This window comes from Geotrypetes seraphini, chromosome 1 (assembly GCF_902459505.1).
Source record: "Geotrypetes seraphini chromosome 1, aGeoSer1.1, whole genome shotgun sequence".
Lineage (NCBI taxonomy): Eukaryota > Metazoa > Chordata > Amphibia > Gymnophiona > Dermophiidae > Geotrypetes > Geotrypetes seraphini.
The window spans coordinates 514,214,308-514,229,692 of record NC_047084.1 but is presented as its reverse complement, the minus strand read 5'-3'; the positions used below and the strand labels follow the sequence as shown (position 1 = coordinate 514,229,692).

The following is a 15,385-nucleotide window of genomic DNA, read 5'->3' as shown; positions in this document are numbered from 1 at the left end:
TTCTCTTGTGACTGTAGTGCTGTGCTAAATTGCACTAGAAGTAATGGGGAGGGAGAGCAAGGGAGACATAGGGAAAAAAGGGGGTGGGAGAGAGCAAAAAGTTCCCAATACTTAGGGCTCCTTTTATTAAGGTGCGCTAGCATTTTTAGCGCATGCTGTGTTGCCGTGCGTGCTAACCCCGTGCTACACACCAAAACTAATGCCAGCTCAATGCTGGCATTAGCATCTAGTTCGCGCTAAAACCACTAGCACAGCTTAGTAAAAGGAGCCCTTAAAAAAATGCCTCTTAAATATTAAAAGAAATTAAAAAGGAAAAGATGCATATAGAATTTTGGAAACTGAAAAACATTACAAATCCAGAAACAATTTACTATGCACTTTCATTTGATGTTTAAAATAGCAGGAGCTGAGTTAGAGATCTGGATTTAGACTTGGCTTTTTCAATAATTGGTTCTTCCTGCCTTTTGCAATGTGCAATATGCATTGTCTCAGCAGGAAATTCACAAGACACATACATCTCTTTTGAAACTGCTGTGTAGCCCACAATTACTCTAAATACAGACAAAGAAATCAATAGTCCCTTAGACTGTGCTTCCTTAGAGCCACCAGAGGTCTCTAAAGTTCCTTATCTGGATAATAAATTTTAACCTTTTGTTTACTCTAACAGTTCTGGAACAACATAACATAACATAAACTTTTATTTGCATACTGCTATACATCGTGAAGTTCAATACGAGATGGTTCTCCTACAATGGTATACCTCTTGAAGTGAAACTAGTGTTATAAATGCCTACAGTAGGTAAAGGGAGTTTCTGTGTCTTTGGCTGCTTCTTCCTGGCCTTTGCATCATTACACTAAGGGAAGAGGGATCCTGGCTAACACAGCCACTGCACCTATAAAGAGAGAGTTTGGAAAACTGAAAAGAGCCTGTAAGGCTGCTACACTGGTCACAGGTGATTGCTGGATTGGGGAGTTGGGGCACCTCCATGTCATTCCAAGAAGAAGAGAAAAAGAGTCAAAAGATCAACCGTGAAGGAACAGGAAGGGATCAGAGGAAAGTTCCTGAATAGCCACAAGGATAAATAACCCCAGTAGTTGAGTTCACATCAGGAAGGAACAATTTACTGAGGACTTAATGCTGTAGGCTCAGGGAGCCCTACTTAACAGAAGGACTAATAGAGACTTTGCCCTCTAGGGAAAGGGACTCCAGAGAGAGTAAAGCTGTATTAGAACTTTTACCAATGACATCTAGCAAGGAGAGAATATTTATAAGGAAACCTGCTGAAGACTTTAAGTTCTGAAGCTATTTTTTGTACTTTACCTCTGTCTGCATACAATTAATGTTGAACATTGTCTATGTTTGTGCCTGAAGAATCCAAAGTAAACCTTGTAATTTAAAACTTAGTCCACTCACTCAGAATAGGCTCTAATTTACCTGTGCCATTGGCCTCCCAGCTCAAGCTGGTCTTGGTTCTTTTGTTGTTGTTAGGTGCCATTGACTCGTGCTCAAGTCCTAGAGGCTTGATGAATTGCAGATCTAAAAAGAAATTGGTTTTGTGTTAGTCCAGAAAGACCCTCCAGCCTCATCCCCATGGTTGTTTTCAACGTGTTTAGCTGTCTGATTGCAGGTCACCCTCTTTACCTACTTCCTTCGATCTTCCCAAACATGATGTCCTGAAAAAAATCAAACAAACCCAAAACTGAAATTTACTAAAAGTAACCCGTCTGATGCTCAGCGGACAAAAGTGTTATGTGTGTATAGAATTAAAAAAATGTTTTCTGTAGAATTGAGGACATAGTGTGAGAAAAATGATTTCTTTGGTCAGAAAGAACAGGTCTCTGATACCTAAGAGATTTAGGTGCTTCACAGATAATGAATGGTGGTGATTCCATGTACAACATTCTACTGTTGATCATTAGAGTGTTTTCACAATTGTAGATTCATGTGGTGGTGGTTGGGTAGGCTATATAGACATGCCTATCCAGCTCTTTAAGTGGTATTGGATATCTTTATGCTGATAATAATGTCTAACTTGTTCAGCAAGCAGGTATAAACTTCTTACCATGTTAAAAGGAAAATAATTGACGGTAACTTTTATTTTTGAGTGAGCTGTTTTATCTGTTGTCTGTGAGAGGATGACATGGTAGATGGACAGCAGTGATTCTGTGAACTTCTCTAAACTTTCTCTAAGAGGAGTGGATTTGATGTCCAAGAAAAACTTTTTAACTTAAATTTGTGTAGTGCAATCATTGTTCCCTTCTATGCTGAGTGGGAGTGTTGATTCAGTGGCATAGCGAGGATAGGAGGCACCTGGGACACCTCATCTCCGCCCCCCTGCTTGTTCCGCGCCACCCCCCTCCTCTCTGCCCCTCCCCACTTCTTCCGCACCCCCATGGCAAACTTACACCCTCCTTTCCCACCCCTGTACCTTTTTCAATCTTTGCCAGTGCGAAAAGCTTCTCTGGCTGCTGCTCATGCTAGTGTTGGATTTCCCTCTGACATCACTTCCTGGCCCCACGACCCGGAAATGATCTCAGAGGGAGCCTCCTCCCCTTACTACACCACATTTTAAGAAGTGAGGGACAGGGAAGCTCTACAAGACGCCAGGAAACCTACCTGTCCTAATATTAAAGCACCAGCCCCCACTTGCAGCAATGCAGTTGGAGGATTCCTGCTCAGCTTAGAGGGAACAGGGAGTGCAATATATAAAGACAGAAAATCCTGTAACATCTACCTGAAATGATGGTAATCATTAGATGCAGAATTTTTTTGTAATGCTTGTAACAATGAAAGGAATGGCACTTCTAGAACAAACTTTTCTGCATATGAAGGAGAGTTTCTTATAATAGTTCAGGCAATCCTGGATGTTTTCCTAAAACAAAAACACAATATAGGCAGAAACACTGCAAGGAGAAAAAAAGATCTCCATGCCTTAGAGCAATTTGCATGTAATTCTTCAGTGCTAGAGCATAGCTGAATACATGTTTTTGTTTTAAAGCCTCCTTGCTTTTTCTATTTTACCAGTCTTTTAATCTTAAAGTATACTTAGCTTTAGAAAATTGTACAGGTGTAAAACAGAGTGAAATATAGCTCCTATTACGAGGTGAACCCAGCAGAGCTATAGATCCAGTAGATCAAAATGATTTCTTCCAATGTGTTGTTTGATTATACTAAAGACAAGGTATTATCTTTCTTTTCTTTTGAGCCATCCCTAAACTCAGATAAAGTGCTGAGATTAGGAATATGAAGGACAGAGTAGAGTCGACCTAGATGTCAGAGATTGGTCACTAACTCATAGCCTAGATATCTCATGCTTTAGCAAAGGTAGGGTTGTAGTAATCTGCTACAATGAGCCTGTCTCAACTTGGGTTGATTGTTGTTGTTTTTTTAAAATTAATTATCATATTGTAAACAGCTTTACTGCCTTTTCAACAGTGTTGGTGAAAATACTTTTTTTAAGTATTTAAACTGCAAGTACAAATACAGCCCCGCCAAAGTATTTAATATATAAGTATAATTGTTTTATTGATGAAGTACTTAAAATACAAATATTATGAGTACTAAGGGCCTCTTTTACAATGCTGCAGTAGTGATGCTGTCGCGGTACCCCTCCCTCTTTTTACAAAACCATAGCAGTTTTTAGCACCGGCCATGGGGCCACAGCTCTGACGCTCATAGGAATTCTGTGAGCGTTGGAGCTGTTACCGCCGCAGCCGGCCCTAGAAATTGTGCTACGGTTCTGTAAAAAGGAGGGTGTAAATAAACCAGAGCTTATAGGGATTGAATGGGCTTCGGTACATTTACCATGGCTTTGTAAAAGGGGCCTAAGTGAGAAAAAGTATTTAGAATGCTAAATACAAAATACTGTTTTGACGATCAACACTAAAGAGAAAAATCCATGTTTATGATACATTTTTTTGCGTTATGTTTGTTTTTCTTTTTCTCCACAAAAATAGGAAGTATATCACCTAACAGCCCACTTCAAGTACAAAAACTATATAGTGCAAAAAACATGTCGAAGTGACTATTTAACTAAATATGCTGTTAATCACACGTTTCCCCTCTTCAACAATGCTCAGAATATCCTTAGTCGTCAGACCAGACACACGGGACAAGCCTGAAGGTATAAAACTGTCTGTATCTTAAACTTCTATCATCGCGCTGGAATTATTAATATAATCTTATATTTGCACAGTCTAAAAACACTAATAAATTTCTTTCTAAAGATTTCAACACTTATCTGAAGTGAAAGAGAATGCAATGGCTGCTTAAGTTTAAGTTTATTAGGATTTTATATACCGCCTATCAAGGTTTTCTAAGCGGTTTTTTACAATCAGGTACTCAAGCATTTTCCCTTTCTGTCCTGGTGGGCTCACAATCTATCTAACGTACCTGGGGCTATGGAAGATTAAGTGACTTGCCCAGGGTCACAAGGAGCAGTGCGGGGTTTGAACCCACAACCCCAGGGTGCTGAGGCTGTAGCTTCAACCACCTCACCACACTGCTTCAGAACACCCACATAGCAGAAGCTTCAGCATTCAAAAAAACAAATTGGTCTGTCCCCTCTCTTCACTCCTCGAGTTCAGTTCTGAACTGTGAGCAAATGCACATGGAAAGAAGTTAAAATACTATGTTACTTACAGCTGAAAATAGTTTTGTTGGCCTAATGATTTATTATGCATTATTCAGTATTCAATGATGACTGGTAATTGTCATTATTCCACAGTAAATACAAAGGGGCCGAACCCCTGACACTTTAACACTCGCCGACACCCCACCCAACACTCTGACACTCCCCAACAGCCCCACACCCTGACACCCCCCATCCTCCCTCCGCTACATTTAGAAGATGGCCGGCAAAAGGGATGCCAACTCTCTCCTGCCGACAGGCCCGCCTCTTCCAAAATGGTGGGCCTTCCCCTTCGAGGACCTAAGGACCTGATTGGTTCAGATACCTAAGGCTCCACCCAGTAGCAGCATATCTACATATAGATGGTGCGGATCCCCAAGCCCCACCAGCTAAAAACTCCCCAAATCTCTCCTGCCACCTTATAGATAGCTGATCTTTGCCGGCAGCGAGCAGTGTGACAAATACATACTACTCACACTGACCCCATAGTCTTCCTTCTGATGAAACTTCTTGTTCTGTAACAATTTGTGTAGGTGGAGTACATCTGAAGGAAGACTGTGGTATCGGTGTGAGCAGCATGCATCAATCACGCTGCTTGCTGCTGGCAAAGATCAATTCTCTAAAAGGTATGCAGTGGCAGGCTTGAGACACATGAGTGCCAAGGGACTGAATTGCCTAGATGGGAGAGGGGTGGCCTGAGATACTAGAGTGCCAAGTACTGGATTGCCTGGGTGGGAGAGGGAGAGATATGCCTACCTGACTTGGGTCCAGGCCCACTCAAAACTGGGTATTGCAGTGAGCTGAGATCCTGGGGAACTAGGTTTGATTTCCAGTGTAGCTCCCTCTGACCCTGGGCAAATCATCTAACCCTTCATTGCCTCAGGTATAAAACTTAGATTGTGAGTCCATTAGGGATAAAGTGCTTATATGTAATTTGTTTAGTGCTGCATAGCCTTCTAGCCACACAAGCAGCAAAACTGGACCACCAACTCTCCATTTTACTCATAACGACCCCAGACTACAAATTGTTCAGTGAAGAAATAAAAACCATGCTATTCAAGAAATCCTTGAAGACAAACTAACACCGCAAGACTCTTCCCGATTCTCTGAAACAACTCGCTCTTCTCTTCAATTCCTCTGGAAATGGCCAGATAACTTCTTTTGTAATCCACCTTGAACCTCAAGGTATTGGCGGAATAGAAATCACTAATGTAATGTAATGTAAGTAGAAGTAGTAGTAAAGGTCCATGTACAGAACTGTTAAAAGCAAGACACTGAATTGTTCGCTTTAACTTAGACTGGAAGCTGTTGGTGGAAGAGACTGAGCATATTTCTTGGTGCTCGCTGACCTATAAAGGAAGATATACCTTTTATGTGGGCATTTGCTCAGTTTCTTGTATAAGAACAAGTACACTTCTCCCTCTGAATCCGCAGTTTCAGTATCTGCGGATTCGGTTATTCGTGATTTTTTTTTTTTTTTTTAAACAAAAAAAACTATTTTTATTTTTTGGCAATTTTTAAGCCGTCCAAGCCTCCCCAGAACCTTATCTGATGGTCTAGCGGTGAAGCGGGGCAGGAGTGATCTTCCTATGCTCCTGCCCCGTGCAGAGCCGTCTACAACGGGAACTCCCGGCAGCCATTCTGATGACGGCTCTGCACGGGGCAGGAGCATAGGAAGATCGCTCTTGCCCCGCTTCACCGCTAGACCACCAGGTAAAGTTCCAGGGACGCAGGAGGGAGGCAGGGATGGGTCAGAGCCGGCCAAGAAGTTATTCACAATTTTTCACACTTTGCGGTTCGGCTCTTCACCTAACCCCCAAGAATACCGATGGAGATGTGTATAAGTGTTTATGCTAAGATGTATAAGTAAAGTGTGCTCTGTGGACTTAAATCCCCAGAAAGCTTTGCCTTTCCCAGAGACTTAAGCCCTGCTGTTTGAGAGAGAACAGTTGCCATATTTGTAGACCACATAACTGCATGAGAACCTGAGTCTAGCTAGCATTGTTCTACCACCAGGTTTTCATCCTGGATTTCCACTAATCTAATACAGCTTAGTCTAGACTCGAGCACAATATTATTTTCACTAGGTGTATGGACACACTTCCAGCTTCCCCTTGAATAGGATGAGCTGGTAAAGTGAGAAGATTCTGTGAAAGTTGAACTGCCTTGAAATCGTGTGTTAATGTTTTTTACTTCATAGAAACATAGAAACATAGAAAGATGACGGCAGATAAGGGCTACAGCCCATCAAGTCTGCCCACACCATCGACCCTCCCTTTTAAGTCTAATGTCCCATTTAAGTAGATTTGTAAGAATGCCATTCTACTGCCCCGCTTTTTCAAGTCTATACCCTAGTGATCCTATCCTTTGGCTGACCCTCGTAGGGATCCTACATAGGTATCCCATTTATTCTTAAAGTCTGGGACGCTGTGTGCCTCTATCACCTGCATTGGAAGCTTGTTCCAATGCTCAATCACTCTCTCCGTGAAGAAGTACTTCCTGGCATCTCCACGAAACTTCCCTCCCCTGAGTTTGAGCGGATGACCTCTTGTGGTCGAGGGTCCCTTCAGGAGAAAGATATCATCTTCCACCTCGACCCGTCCCGTGATGTACTTAAATGTCTCAATCATGTCGCCCCTCTCCCTACGCTCCTCGAGAGAGTAGAGCTGTAACTTGCTCAGTCTTTCCTCATACGGGAGACCCTTTAGCCCCGAGACCATCCTGGTGGCCATCCGCTGAACCGATTCAACTCTGAGCACATCTTTACAGTAGTGTGGCCTCCAAAATTGCACACAGTATTCCAGATGAGGTCTCACCATGGCTCTGTACAATGGCATCATGACTTCAGGCTTCCTGCTGACGAAGCTTCTCCTGATACAACCTATCATCTGCCGTGCTTTAGATGAAGCCTTCTCCACTTGAGTGGCAGCTTTCATATCAGCACTGATGATTACTCCTAAGTCTCGTTCTGCCGTAGTTCTGGTTAAAGTTTCTCCATTCAGGGTGTAAGTTCTGCAAGGGTTTCTGTTTCCGAGATGCATGACCTTACATTTCTTGGCGTTGAAGCCCAGCTGCCAGATCGAGGACCAGCTTTCTAGAGTACGCAGGTCTTGCTCCATAGCATCCTTTAGATTATAGTCGTTTACTATATTGCATAGTTTGGCATCTTCAGCGAATAAGGTTACCTTGCCTTGAAGCCCTTGAGTCAGATCCCTAATGAATATGTTGAAGAGGAGAGGGCCCAGGACTGAACCCTGTGGCACTCCGCTAGTCACTTCCGACATTTTAGAGAGAGTACCATTAACCACTACCCTCTGAAGTCTGCCACTAAGCCAATCTTTGACCCATGTAGTTAGAGTCTCTCCCAACCCCATTGATTTCATCTTGTTCAGCAGCCTGCGGTGTGGGACGCTGTCAAACGCTTTGCTGAAGTCCAGGTACACGACGTTTAAGGACTCGCCTGAGTCCAGTCTTTTTGTTACCCAGTCAAAGAAGCTGATAAGATTGGACTGGCATGACCTACCCTTGGTGAATCCATGTTGACTGGGATCCCGGAGATTTTCCTCGTTTAGGATCGTATCCAATCTATACTTAACCAGTGTCTCCATGAGTTTACACACTATTGAGGTGAGGCTTACCGGTCTATAGTTCGCAGCCTCAGCCTTGCAACCCTTTTTATGTAGAGGAACGACGATGTAGAGGAACGACGATGTAGAGGATACTTCATGTTATTAAAGTTGTTCAACTACCGAGTCTGGCTGATAACACTAAGATTATAGAAGTAAGGGTTAACTCAATAGGAGCCTCATATAATAGCCAATATAACTCAGAGTGAGATCAACAGTGCTTGGCCATTCAGAGGAGTCCTTATTTTTCATTACAAAGCCTGAGGAAATCTATGGTAAAGACTGTTCAGTAAAGCTGTAAACTGTTCAGTAAAAGCTACAGTCAGCATAATAATGATTGCTTTTCAGATTTAAAAAAAAGTCTTGTTTATCACATCAGCTGGTTTCTAGGCCAATTTCTATTTAAACTCAAATACAAGAGCACTAGCTTTTAGAAAACAGCAACTCAAATTAAAAATTGAATTTTTTTCTGACTGCTGGAGAGTATAAGTTGCACCCAGCATGTTACAGGCAGGGTTTGCTGGTGCCCTTCCCCCACTGCCTCCATCTAAACCAGAAAGACAGAGCACTTACTGGTAATTTAGAAAGATAAAAGGAGCCACAAGAATTTGGCTAGTCAAGGTGACAAATGTACCCCAAGGAAAGAGCTAACATAAACACAGGAAAACCATCAAAGGCTAAAAGATTTTACAGCTTTACCCCGTCTTGCACTTTATAACAAAATGCATGAGGATATTGCCCCCACAGGGCACTTTTACTCATTTGGGGACTATTTTCATATTGTTTGTGGTGCTTTAAGACCTGCAGTTAATCTGGATGTCAAAGAAACTACAACCAGGTCAGGACATAAAACATCACCATTAAGAATAGCTAAACCCAGAGGCTCCCTGGAATGACATGAGCAGCTGGCATGTTTTCTTAAGACTGTTAGGGCTAGATTCACTAAGGCCATGGATCAGATTCACTAAGGCCATGAGCGATCTGATCCAATCCGTGGCCAGGGGGCTGATTCACGAATCGCCCTCATGCAAATGAGGACGATTGGAATCGCGCCCCCAACCGACTGCATGGATCACTCTCCAGCGATCCCAACGCATGCACAGACCATCTGTAGATAGTCTGCGCATGCACTGGCCCTCCGTGGCAGGCAGACCTGCAAAGAAAACTTTTTCTTGTTTTTTACTTTTTCGTGAGCCCGTGGTTTTAATCCGCTTTAAACCCGCGAGTTAAAATCACGGGCTTGCGCTGTGGGGGAAGGCAAGGTGAGTCGGGGCAGAAGTAGGATGGCGATCGGGGCAGAGGGCGGCGAGTCGGGACAGAGAGCAGGGTGGCAAGAGGAGAGTTGGGGCAGGAGAATTCAGGCAGAGAGCAGGAGATGCAGTCAGAAAGCACTTGAGCGACTGTTCCCCAGCAGTCACTTCTTTTGTTGATCAGTCAGCCCAGTCGGTGTTCCAGATTTCTTTAGTGAATCGCTGCCTGCCTACCTACATTTGCATGCTGTTCCCCCTTATTTGCATGTGCAGATCGGAGGTTGCTCGGCACCAATGTTAGTGAATCAGGTCGGGAAACGATCAGTGTCCTTTGTGAATCTAGCCCTTAGATGGCACTAGCCAGTATCCTAATTATGAATTGATCTTAAGTTACTAAATAATTCTTGCTAGGGACAGCCACTGGAAGTGTTGTATGCCATCATGCAAAGTAACCAGGTTTGATTGATTTCTGGGTCAGGTCTTATGCTCCCATGGTCAGGTGGGGCTGATGATGATAGGCATGATACATAATTTTGAGAGGAGTCTATCCCACTCAACATGCAACAGCAACATCTTGTTGCTGAATTTATGTCCTATGACTGCAAGTTTCTTCAGTGATGACCCAGCACAAGGTGACTAGATGTCTGGGCATTACATTTTGGTGGGGTGATGTGGTGCCTACAAAGCAGGAGAGCAGCACTTAAAATGTTGCTTTCAGTGTGGTGATAGGACTTTCATCATTTAGTTTTGCTGAAAGCCTGATATACCCTGCCCCTGCAGACACACGATTTGTGCAGGGCTTTAATGAGGACCTGTTATTGGGGGAGGCAGTATACAATCCTGAACCCACCCTTACGGAGGGAAGTTCTCCTATAGTAGTGGTTCTTATTCCAGTGGGACACACTTAACTGTAGCTAGTCAAGTTATCAGAATACTGGTATCTATAATGAATACGCATGAGATAAATTTGCATGCACTACATCCACTATATGCTAATCTGTCTTATGCATATTCATTGTTGTTGATTATTCTAAAACCTGACTGACAGCTGTATCTCAAGGGTGGAGTTGAGACCTCCAGGCACTGGCATAGTGAGGATGGGAGGTTTCTGGAGCAGTGGCAATCCCCCTCGCCCTCTTCTCCGCCCTACCACCACCACATGCACCTCACTTTCCCACACTCTCCTGGCCCAGTAAAACCGATGCATCTGTCACCTGAATGGTACTGAAAATGCTCCGTTTTGAGGCAAAGAAATTGATATGGGTGGGGATCTCTAAATAGTGCCCTTCTGTTTTCAGCATGGTAGTAGTGCGCTAACCTGGTAAATAAAGAAAAAGCTAAAGGTTAGTGGAGCAAACTTCCAGCATATTACCTAGACCACCATCCACCAAGAACCTTGTCTAGTGAGTTCCAGAAATTTTAAACACACTTCTGACACAACCCTTTCCTTACAGTATTCTCTTTGTGTAAGCATAAATTACTCAGGTTCTATACACCTTTTTCAATTTTCCTTTATTTTGCAAGAAGTAATGCTACAATTAATTTTACAGGTAAGTTTGAGAAAACATTACTATTATGTTTCATACTAGAGAATGACACGGTGGTTGTTACCTGCGGCTAGCCGCGGGTAACCCGCCGAAAAGGGGAAAGAAAAAATAGTGGTCGCTGCGAGGACGGGGACAAGGCCATTCACCGCCCCGTGGAGCGGTGAATGGTCTTGTCTCCACAGTGAAGCAATTAAGGATTGCGCGGTCCAGCAGCCCCCACCCGCCCGATCGCAGCGTTCTGCCATCTCCCTCCCTCCACCTCACCTTAGATGCAGAGTTTGCTGGCTTTCTTTTTTGCTCAGCTGCAAGCGCGGCTGCTCAAGTTGTTCAATCTTCTCCTCTGCTGCAACTTCCTGTTTCCGGTTGCGTCAGAGGAGAAGATTGAACAACTGAGCAGCCGCGCATGCGGCTGGGCAAAATAGAAAGCCGGCAAACTCATCATCTAAGGTGACATGGAGGGAGGGAGATGGCGGAACGCTGCAATCGGGCGGAAGGGGGCTGCTGGACCGCAAGATCACACGTGTTCCCAGCTCACACTAGGAAGGAGGGAGTGAAAGGGAAAGAGATTCTGGGCCAAGGGGATGAAGAGGGAGAGAAAGAAACCCACAGCAGGAAAGAAAGGGGAGGGCAGGCAGGTGAGCCAGATGCTGGAAGCAGGGGGGGGGAGGGGAAAGAGGGAAAGAAGCTAGATGGGCTTGAAGAGAAGAGACACATTGGTGTAGAAGAGGAAGAGAGGGGAAATCTGGACGCAGGAAGGTAACAGAAGCAGAGAGAAAATTATGTGCATGGGGGCATAGGGACAGAGACATAAAGGGGACATGCATGCCATGGGGATGGTATATGGACATGGGGGGGGGCAATGCCAGATGCATAAGGGAGATGGGGAAAATAGGAACACAGAAGCAAAATTGTTTGGGGACCGAGCTCACAGGCTTCAGCAGCTTGCACAAATTACATTGTAACGTGCCACGAAAGTAAGAGGGAGGGAGGTAGGTAGGTAGCACGAGAGGAGCTGAAGGGTGGTAGAAAGGAACAGATGGGGAAGGAGGGAGGGAAGGGTGGTGGTGGAAAGGAATAGAACAGACATTGAAGGAGGGTGGAGAGGAACAGATCCTGAAGGGAAATGTGGAAGACAGAGTAGGGAGAAGATGCTGGAAGGGAAAAAGACAGATGCCAGACTATGGGGGAGCGGAGGGAAGAAGATGGGTGCCAGATCAATTGGGGGGGGGGTGAAGGGAGAGGCACAGTAACAGAGCAAATGAAAGACGCAGAGAGAAGACACACAGTGGATGGAATGAGAAGATGAGGAAAGCAGAAACCAGCCAACAAAGGTAGAAAAAAAAATTCTATTTATTTTTTTTCTTTTTTTTTGCTTTAGGATAAAGTAGTATATTAGTTGTGTTGATAAAAATTTATAAACAAAGCCCTGCTAGCTGAACATCTCTTTCTCTAGTTCAGCAGCCAGAACTTTGATTTATAAGGAAGGAATAAGCTAAATATTGCAGTACTGAGGCTTGTATGGATGCTGCGGGGACAGGGCGGTGAATGGGATGGCAATGATGGTGGCAGGGCGGTGAAAGGGATGGTGAGCCGGGGACAGGGCAGTGACAGGGACAGATTTTTCCCCCCGTGTCATTATCTATTTCATACCTTTTGGCAGTTAAAATAGTGTAAGTGCACTCTAACCATAGGGGGGGTGTGGTTCTATCTCTTGCAGGGAATTCTATTAGAAGTTTTGTAGGTTTAATTTGCCAAGTACCGGTACATGCGTTTGTAAATACACAGGTGCATAAATGTCAATCTGGCTGTTTGCTGTTTTGTAAGTTCATGCCTATCTTCCATACTTTGTAGATGGGTGTTCACATAAGTGGAGTCTGGGCAGAGTGCATACTTGTGCTGTATGGCTGGTTTAAGTTCTCATGCCTAAACAGATATGCCCACATATACCTATTTACACCAGTATTCTATAAAGGAAAATAAAAGCCTACTTTCTTCTTGCAAAGGTCACTTCTTTCTTGTGGTGGGTGGTAGTCTACTGATTCTTAAGTTCCAAGCTCTCTGGTGCAGGCACCTACTACTCTTATGTGCTATTCCGTAAGTTCACACCTATCTTATAGTAAATAAGAACCTACACTTTCTACATTTGTTTGTGTTCTCCAATCACAGGTTTTTCTACTTTTTTATCACTATGTTTAGAACTGTGAAGGATTTTCTCAAACTAATCTTTTCCGAAGATGCGCCAACGGTTTTAGCGTGCGCAACAATGTCGCGCGTGCTAGATGCTAATGCCTCCATAGAGTTGGCGTTAGTATTTTCCATGTAGCGCGGGGTTAGCACACGCAGCATTGTAGCGCGCGCTTAAAACGCTAGCGCACCTTCGTAAAAGGAGCCCTAAATCTTCACTTAATCTTCGCTATTTAGCTAAATTTAGATTGGCTCTGAGACTAGATCTGACTTAAAACTCTTGAAATACCTAGATGATTTTCTAGAGATGCCACTTTGAAGAGCTTCAGAAATCAATTTCTTCTGTCTTCACTCCCATGAAACATGCATTCATTAATATACATGTTTGAGTCACATTATCATGACCACCTGCTAATATCCAGAATAACTGCCTTTGGCAGCTTGGACAGCAGCCAGACCTAGTGAGAGTGACTCAATAAGATGCTTAGTGGTTGTTAGAGGTATCTGGGGTCATGCAGACTGCACTGTGTCTGACAGTTGCTGATGAGCGTGTGGTGGTGGATCCTGTCATTGAACATGTTGATTGAGGTGGTCTCAAATGTGCTCAATTGGGTTAAGGTCTGGGGAATTTGGAGGCCAGGAAAGTAGCTGGAAGTCTTGGTTGTGCTCTGTGAACCACATGTGAAAAATTTTGGCGGTATGACATGTTGCATTGTCCTGCTGAAAGATCCCATCAGCCATAGGGAAGACTGTCAATATGGGTGTATTTGATCGGCAAGGATGGAGAGATACCCATATCGGTTGAGCGTGCATTCTAGAGATATATTTGAGACTCAGACCATACCAAGAAAACATTTCCCAATCTATAACACTGCCGTCATCAACTTGTGTACATCCAACAATAGTTGCTGGGTGTTTGTTCTCAACAGTTTCACGCCTAATGTACTCTTAGCTCACCCTCTTATTTTTTTGTTTCCAGCAAGATATATTCACAAAGAAAATTATGGCAGGTAAAGGCCACCCACCTCATTGCTATCTCTTCCTCTCCCTAAGAGATCCCGCATGCCTGCCCTATGCTTTCTTGAATACAATTATATTCCTCATTTTCACCTCCACAACTGGTCATTCTATGCATCCACCACCCTTTCCTTTAAGAAGTATTTCCTTTGATTACTTTTGAATCTATCCTCCTTCAATTTCATTTTATGCCCTCTCATGCCAGATCCTTCTTTCAGTTGAAGGAGACTTGCCTCCTGTGCAATTATGCTTCAGATATATTTAAATGTCTCAATCATATCGTCTCTCAACTTTCTTCCAAAGTATACATATTGAGGCCTATGAGTCTGTCTCTGTATTCTTTATGATGAAGATCACTGACCATTTTAGTAGCTGCCCTCTGGACTGACTCCATTCTGCTGGTGTCTTTTTGAAGGTGTGGTCTCCAGAATTGTATTCGGTACTCTAAATGGGGCCTCACCAGAGACTTACTATTACTTTTCTTTCTTTTGCCCGCACCCAAGCATCCTTGTGGATTTGGCTGTCACCCTTTGTACCTGTTTGACTACCTTGAGATTACCCCTAAGCTTTGCTCATCTTTCGAGCACAAAAGTATTTCTCGTATATAATACTGCTCCCTTGGTTTTCTGTAGCCCAAGTGCATGACCTTTAAAAAAATGTTGATTTGTATTTATAGTTGTTCAAGTGTCTCTGCTTTTTATTTAAAGGCACTTGAGGTACTTTTACCTTTATTGCAACTGCTCTTTAGGGATGCCCTAATTTCCCTATTTTGATAGTATACTTCAAAAGATACCTTATGCTGAACCATGTGCTCCTGAGTGTCGATCAGTTTTCCCTCGGGTTCTGTAATGAAAGCTGCTGTTTCTCATTTTTAATCATCAGTTCTAGCAACCTGGTTCTACCCTGGATAAGGTGAAAGTTGTCTTTTTTTGGAATAGCCTCCCTCTCTATTCCCAGAATGTTACCTAATTCCAAAATCCCTCCTCAGTCTACTGTTTAATCCACACATCAAAACTCTAGAGCAGTGGTTCCCAACCCTGTCCTGGAGGACCACCTGGCCATTCGGGTTTTCAGGCTATCCCTAATGAATATGAGATTTTCATATAATGGAAGTGACAAGCATTAAAATC

At 43.5% G+C, this 15,385-nt stretch overlaps 1 protein-coding gene across 11 annotated transcripts in view; it reads left to right on the top strand.

Moving 5' to 3' along the window:
* The window catches only part of LOC117352366 (semaphorin-4D-like), a 348,824-nt gene that overhangs the window by 111,631 nt on the left and 221,808 nt on the right, over positions 1 to 15,385 (top strand). Inside the window, exon 1 of one of the 11 annotated variants that reach the window (XM_033928872.1) lies at positions 4,101 to 4,124. The exons of the other annotated variants lie outside the window; for them this stretch is intronic. The gene's annotated coding sequence lies outside the window, so the exon portion shown is untranslated. Of the gene's footprint in view, positions 1 to 4,100; positions 4,125 to 15,385 lie in introns of those variants that run through there. 11 annotated transcript variants of the gene reach the window in all.